Below are 7,698 nucleotides of genomic sequence, written 5' to 3'. Positions count from 1 at the left end.
TGCTGGAGTTTGCTTTGCATAGAAATGAGAGTTAAAACCTCCTGTCTCCCTCTTGCACTAACACGCTTATCGTGCAACGTGCGTATTATTTATGCGTAGACATTGTGGCGCCGAAAGGAAAAGAGAGAGAGCGCCACTATTTCGAGGAGCAAATAGTGATAGAGAGAAGGCTTTTGCTACGGAGAGAGCGTTTCGCATAAAACCGCCAGAGTGGCGCTCGGATCCTTTAAAAGTGTGTGGAGCGTCGTCGAGAGCGGACGTGCGCTTCTGCTCCTGCGAAATCCTCGCTCACGGGCAGCTATATTCTACCAACACTTGGCCAACACACTCACACGAACACACAATCAGACACGCACACCTGTACACCTAGCGCGCGCGCAAATCGCCGAAATTAAAGCAAAGCGAAATGGAAAATGCTTAAATTCCCACGTGAAACGGTGCACAAAATAATCGACTAACGAAAACAAATCGAATCAGTGAAATTAAAGTGGAGTTATGGTTATTTGGAAAAAATCAATGCCGTTAATCGACGCACACGGATACACATAAACGCACACGTGTGCTTCAAAAGCCAAAACACACCAATACACCGAAAAAAAACACACACACACACGTAAACAGAAGGCCTAACAAAGTGAAAGTAACGGAATTAGCAGCACAATTGTGAGTGAAAGTAGAGTGCATAAAAAAGAAGAAGAGGGGATAAAGGAAAGGCGAAGATTTTAAAAGTAGCGTTGTTAAATGCAAAGCTTACTTACTGGATTCTTAAGTCCCCCAGATTACCCTTCCTTATCATTCCCTTCTTCTTTTTTAAACGAATGTGTGTATTTAACTCGGTCATAGTTGAGACAACAACAAAAACAATAGGCCAAAAGAGGGCTATAAAACAAAAATAGAAAAAAAAAACATGCAACAAAAACAAGCGGCAACAGCAGCCGCCAACGTAGAAGCTACCTGAGCAAGATAAACACGCAAAACAAAGCGAACTGGGTCAGTGAGCGAAGAGGAGGTGAGGGATAGAGGAGGAGGAGGAGGGCGCTAAAGCAGAAGTAGCAGCCAGAAGGGACAGGAAAAGCGGCCAGAATGTTGCATGTGTTGCAGCCAAAAGTGTAGCATACTTAATGGAACAAAGGGTAAGTCACTCAACACACGAATATCCTTGGATTCCGATATGCCACGCATATTTAACCTTGAAACCCGCTTTAACCCATAACGTGAGGGGTGGGGGGTGGTTTCACCAAAAACGGGGTGATGCAGGGCGAGGGTGTTTTCAACCCGCTCAAGGATATGCGCTGCGAGTCGAAAAGTAAATGTCGGAATGCCGAAAGGAGCAATAACAAAAGGACAGCAGCAGTAGAAGCAACAGCAACAAGAAGCGGGAAATGGAATAACAGTAAAATAAAATATCCTTGTGAATCTTGCGCTTGCAGGCGTCATCCCTCCCGGCTCCCACAGCCTTTCCGCCCCCTAAAACTCCCTAATGTTCATCCACACCCAAGCAAAAGCATTTTCGTTTTAGCCGTACAGAGAAAAATATATTTTATTAATTCAAATAAAAGAATTTTAAACCCATGGCTCCGCGTCTGGAGCATTTTTGAAAGTTATTTCCTGAAGAATTCGCGGTGGAATTATTTTACTTCGAGTTCTCTATCGGAGTTTTAATATTATTTTAAAAAATTTATTAAAAATAAAAAAATCCATAAATGTAGGTATGTATTTCGTTTCCAATTAGTCATGAGAGGTTTTTTTCCAGTGCACGCCCTGCGTCCAAAGTCCTTCTGCGTTTGTGTGCGCCTGATGTGGGTCATAAATGTTACTCCATTTTTATGGCCAACTTGCACACGACGATGGCGCTGAAGCAGAGCAGAGCAAAAAGCGAAAAGCAAAATGAAAGAGCTGCCAGCATAAGCAAATGGCAAGGATATGGCGGGAATAAACCAGAATAGACCAAAGTGAGAGAAAAGGCAGGGAAAAGGGACATTAAATGGCCAGCGTTCATAGAGAGGGCGAGGGCAGCTCCAAAATATTAAGCCAAACAAATACGTATAAATATTCATTAGGGTCCCCATTCAGATTTCGCTCTTTTCGGTCCCTTAGTCTTTACCAAATTTACCAAAAATTGGAATTAATGTTTTTAGCCGGCATTAAGAGTTTGTTGCGAATCAAAATCGGAAAAAGAAAAAATCCTTCGAAAGTTGAGGGAAAAGGACCAACTTCGATGAGATTAGCTGGCGAATAATGCAATCGCGTGACCTTGTTGCAGTTGCATTGGCAAGTTGCAAGTTGCTCGCTGCCCCAGCAAATGCAATTCTAGTTGCAGCTGCTGCTCGAGTGGCAATTAGCAGGGTGTCTCGGCGACATTTGCAGCGGTCGCCGGCTTACATAATGGTCGTCGTCATGTCAGCCTTTATGGCCCGCAACTGTTCCATTTGCGGTAGGCATCGCGTGACCTTGAGTGGGTGGGAGTGGGCCCTGGTGGGGGCACGGTGGGCGGCATGCAAATCCATTGAAAGCGCACGGCTGCAGTTCAAGGCTATTTTTACGTTACGCAAGCAACTGCAAACACAGATACAGATTTACACGAACATCCAGCGTGTATCTGTGTGTGTGTTTGCGTATCCTTGAGCGTCAGTTGGGCGCCGGGCATGTTGCATGTTGCGTTGTCGCCGTCGCGTTGACATTTTCCCCTATTTTCCATACCGTAACCAAAGTCCTGTTCCCTTTCTATACCTCTTAGTCATACGATTTGTATAAATGTATGAGCGCATATATATTTTATACGTTTTAGTTGGCTTATGCAATCTTTCGCAATCCTTTCACTTTCTTTTCGTCCTCGCTTACTTCTCTTTGTATTGCCTAATTAGCTGAGCTTAGGTTATGCAACTGCAGCTAAAGCTTAGGTCTTCTTATATTTTAGCCAACTAAGCTGTTCTTAAAGGATTCGCCATTATTATTGACAGTAGGGGCTCAAATTACATTCACTGGAATGGCTTAATAACGTTAAGATTGTTGGAACTTAAACAAAAGGCAAACAAATATTTGTTTTAAGGTATTTAATCCTTTGAGCTTAATAAAAATGCAGTTATTTAATAAAAAATAAAATATCTCGAAAACCAATCTGTGAATGTCGTTTCGCAGCGGGTCTCCACTGTCTGCCACACGTATACGCAATATCCCGCTGATTTCAATATGTTGTTGGGGTTACATACGGTATTGTAACACCCACTCTCAGCTCGATTCCACCCCATGGAGCTTTCCCTTGCCTTTGCCTCAATGTCATTGCATATTTGAGAAGGTTTGTTTAATCGAAACGCGGACGACTACAAGAGTATATACATATGTACCAATATATTTATACCCTTGCAGAGGGTATTATGATTTCAGTCAGAAGTTTGCAACGCAGTGAAGGAGACGTTTCCGACCCCATAAAGTATATATATTCTTGATCAGCATCACAAGACGAGTCGATCTAGCCATGTCCGTCTGTCCGTCCGTCTGTCCTACTGACCGTCTGTCCGTCTGTCCGTCTGTCCGTCTGTCCGTCTGTCCGTCTGTCTGTTTCTACGCAAACTACTCCCTCAGTTTTTGAGCTATCGGCACGAAACTTTCGCAAAAGTCTTCTTTCTATTGCAGGTAGTATATATGTCGGAGCCGACCGGATCGGACAACTATATCTTATAGCTCCCATGGGAAGGATCGGAAGAAAAAAACTTTAAAAAATTCTAGCTTCGGTGTTTTTTGAAATATTACCTTCTACTTTTGGGGATGTTTTTTTTTAAATATTTCTGAATTTCGAATTAATTATTTAAAAAATCGGACTACTATATCATATAGCTGCCATAGGAACGATCGGAAAATTAATGGGAAATATTAGAAAATTGAACATTTTTGCGATTTGTTAATTAATAGGAATGATCTGCAAGGGTATATAAGCTTCGGCTGGCCGAAGCTAGCTTCCTTTCTTGTTTTTATATATGAAGGGGCGAAAGGCGCTGGAGGTGTGGCATGTGTGCGTGTTAACCTCTGACTGTCACTGGCCCTGAAATATGACATAAGTGCAGGAACAAGCTGTTACGCCTTATAACTGTAATCGCAATGGATCGCCATTGAAGACGCGCCCACAAACTAATCAGCTAAACAGAATGACAGTGCCTAGATATCGCATTATCCCAACAGCCATCTGTCTAGCCATAGCTTTTTATTCTATATTTTTGTATATATACGTAGCCTGTCTCATTAGGGGCGGTCTGGAGTTGAAGTAGCACTTAGCATTTGCTGCACGAAGGCTAAAAGGGATCGGGTCCCGCGGGCTTGTTAATTTCATTAAAAAGTTGTGCATCGAAAAACTTGCTAATTGACGCCACCACCATGGCAAACATAAAAAGGACAACAACAAAAAAATGGTAACGAAAATGTATTTAATAGGTCAAAGCAAACAAACTAGCTAGTTATTAGTTGTTTGCCCTACAGATATTTACCAAAACTATCAGCTAAAGGGACGCAATTTTATAAACAAAGTCGCTTTGAGTGGAACAATTTATAATGCCTAGAGTAAGGACAAAATTACTCAACAAATAGAGGCATTTATTAATACTTAATGTGAATAGCACGCAACTCTCAATTGCCTGGGACTTAGTCAATATTTCAGCCCGAGTTAAGGTCATGAATTGAAGTTGAATGTAATTTGCGACTTGACCTGTGATTACCGCGGCTATAAATGCAAATCAACGGAACTGGGCAAACTGCACAAATGCCGCAATATAAACTTGGCCACGAAACAAATCGCGGAAAGGAACAGGACGACGAAGGCAACTAAAAACAATTTGCCGTAATCAAAACGAAATCAGCAAAGCGCAAGCCGCAGCGTCGCAGCGGAAAGTGGAACAGCTTTGACCGGAAAAGCCTGGGAAAATTCCAGAGGAAAATCGACCCTTTGATGCCCTGCCAGGAAGGGAGTTTGCTAAAATCTCGATTAAAATCGTATACTTTACAATGAGAGAATAACAATCAACCATAAATGATAGATTTATTAGTGAAAGTGTCACAAAAATGAATTATGAAAATGGATGTAGATATGGGGGTTATAAATTACAATAAATAAATGGAAAATGAAAATTCAGGATGAGAGCGCAGAATTTTAACAGAAAAATGAAACAAACGGTAAAATGAAAAAAAAAAAAATTACAAAAGGAGTCTTTTAAATAAAGGTTGTTATTTATATTTGATTTAATATAAATTCATATAAATAAGTGCTCTTACTTAAAAAACTTACAATATTAGTGATTTGCTTAAAAGTTGTATATTTGTTGGTAAGGAATCCAATCCGAATGGCAAAATAAGATTCCTAAACAAATAATATTTCTTTAAAAATATATCTAGCACAAATATTTACTTTTTCGAAGAAATAATGGAAGAAAGAAGAAATTTCTATATTAAAATTCCAAGTGCTTAGATTGCTTTGTTCTGGCTCTGTAAACTTAAGATATCGTCTATACTTACTTGCAATAAAAGAGGTTTTAAGATGCTGTCCACCTCCCAATTTGATTATATTACATTTGTGAAGTCCCCCATCCAGTTAGAGTAACCTTTTGCAAAAAGCACGAGAGCGGGTGGCACTGTTTTACGGCCAAAAAACAACAAAATCAACAGAGAGGCACGGTTCCCGGTTCCCGGGCAGCGTCCATTCAGGTACTCTGGTATTCCGGTTCTGCCCGAGAGGCAAAGTCCGGGGAGTCGTCATTATATATTTGTTGTCACTTGAAAAATATTTGTGCTTTGCGCTTGATTTATGCTTTAGTCATGGTGGGGAAATGGGTGGAAAATGGGGTGGAATGTACGGGGGATACGGTTGCAAATGGCAAACAATGTTGGAGCTGTGAGCTTGGAAATGGCGGATTGTCGGGAGTCGAACTGAAAACTGTGAAAACTGGACTCTTGCGGTCGGGATATGCAAATGTTGGACGGGCAAAAAGTTAATAGAATCGGCTGCCAGGACCACAGAGCCATCCAATGCAGGTGTAGCTATCCAGCCATCTAACTATATTCCCCATTGACTCCGGCTCTCAGATACGAATAACCAGATGGACGGAGGTGGGGCAATTGGCGCAATGGCGAAAGGACGGGGAAAGTAGGGATGCTTTTCCTGTCCTGTTGTCACTGGCAGTCGAATGTTTGCATAACGCAACAAAGGCCAAAACAAAAGCTGCCACAAAAAGGGTTCAACATAAATATTTTCACCCGGAACGAGCCAAAAAAGAAAGGAAAATCGCATTGATGGCCAGCACGCACGAGCACAAAAGGCAAAAAGGGAAAAGGTTTCTGCTCTGTGCTGTGCCGAATTAACAATTCAATTTAAACGGACTGGGGGAAAACCGCTTGACATCTATTTTCCAGCGTGGAAATGGAGGTGGAAAGTGGGCGTACTTTGACACAGAACTGAGGAACTTAACAGAACTGAACTGGGACGGGTTCAAAGGTTGACGCACACACTTGGCAATGACAATCGTTTGTTTTGCTGTCAATTGTTGCTGTCATCCCCCGTCGCTGTCGCTTCTGCTTTTGCTGTTGACTTTGGACACACAATTTAATAAAGGCTTAAAGTTTAAGTTGCAAGGGCAGCACAGGACGAGAAAAGAAAAGTACAAAAAATGTATATGAATGTATATATCCAATATGAAGGGATAACGGGGGGCGAGCTCAAAACTTTTGCCATTTGCCAGGCCAAAAACTTTACCGTCAATCGTTGCTTTTGTTGTCGCAGGTGCCCTGTCTCTATCCCTATTCCGCCCACCAGTCGCCTAGTCGACTGACACGCCCACATTGCGTGCAGCGAAACTCTTTGACATTGTCATAGTCTGTCCTCTTCTGCGGCGGAGTTTCATGTCCTTGCCAAGCGTGTCCTGCCCCAAAGTCGCCTCGTTCTTTGGGAATAAGGGAGGGGAAAGCTTTATTAAATTTTCGCTAGCTTATAATTCAAACTGTAAGCAGACAGCACAAATAAGAAGGGGAAGTACGGGGCGTGCCAAAAGGGAGTGGGAGTTATTTGGGGGTTTCGTCTGTTGGCTAGTGGTTACCTTTGTCCTGGTTAATGCTCATTTCTTGGCGTCTTTGCTAAAGACACAGAGAGAATATCTTTCTATTATATCGGTTTCATATAAAACAATGTTAGTTATTAAAATAAACAAAAATAAAACAATTTACGATCTATTACGTTTTTGAAAACGAAATTCTGCTTTTAAAAATTGTTGTTACATATAGGTATGTATTCGTTTTATAAAAAGAAAATAATACAATCTTCGGTCTTTTGTTTTGGTCGGGGTTTTGTAAACTTGTTTCTGATAAATAGCCAACTTAAGACAAATGTTTTTAAATATCCATTTTATTAAAATCCATCCTTTTCCCCACTTTTTCTCACCGTGTTGAGTGTTCATTTTGTTTTTGGCTGTCTGGCTTCCCCGTGGCGCCGACGTCACCATCATTTTGTTTGCGTATTTAGATTTTAATTTGCGATAGAAACTTCTTAATAGGATTTCACTGTCTCGCTGCTTTCACTTTTTGCCGCGCGTTTCCCTGGATATGACTTGGATTTCCCCCCCATTTCCCACTTCCCTGCACACACATGCTGACACATTAGGAGACATGGAAAATATTGTTTCGACATTCGCATTAGGTTGTCGGCTGGCGTGAAGCGAACTCCTT

The 7,698-nt window shown here is 41.6% G+C and overlaps 1 protein-coding gene across 2 annotated transcripts in view; it reads left to right on the top strand.

Annotated features, from left to right (window-relative positions):
* The first annotated feature begins 244 nt into the window (after positions 1 to 244).
* Positions 245 to 7,698, top strand: part of Hs3st-A (Heparan sulfate 3-O sulfotransferase-A) — a 40,215-nt gene continuing 32,761 nt past the window's right edge. Inside the window, exon 1 of one of the 2 annotated variants that reach the window (XM_017158948.3) lies at positions 245 to 663. The gene's annotated coding sequence lies outside the window, so the exon portion shown is untranslated. Of the gene's footprint in view, positions 664 to 1,035; positions 1,134 to 7,698 lie in introns of those variants that run through there. The other variant, XM_044392892.2, reaches the window with a different exon arrangement.

This window comes from Drosophila takahashii, chromosome 2R (assembly GCF_030179915.1).
Source record: "Drosophila takahashii strain IR98-3 E-12201 chromosome 2R, DtakHiC1v2, whole genome shotgun sequence".
NCBI lineage: Eukaryota > Metazoa > Arthropoda > Insecta > Diptera > Drosophilidae > Drosophila > Drosophila takahashii.
The sequence above is the reverse complement of the archived record's forward strand: the minus strand, read 5'-3'. Positions and strand labels throughout refer to the sequence as shown.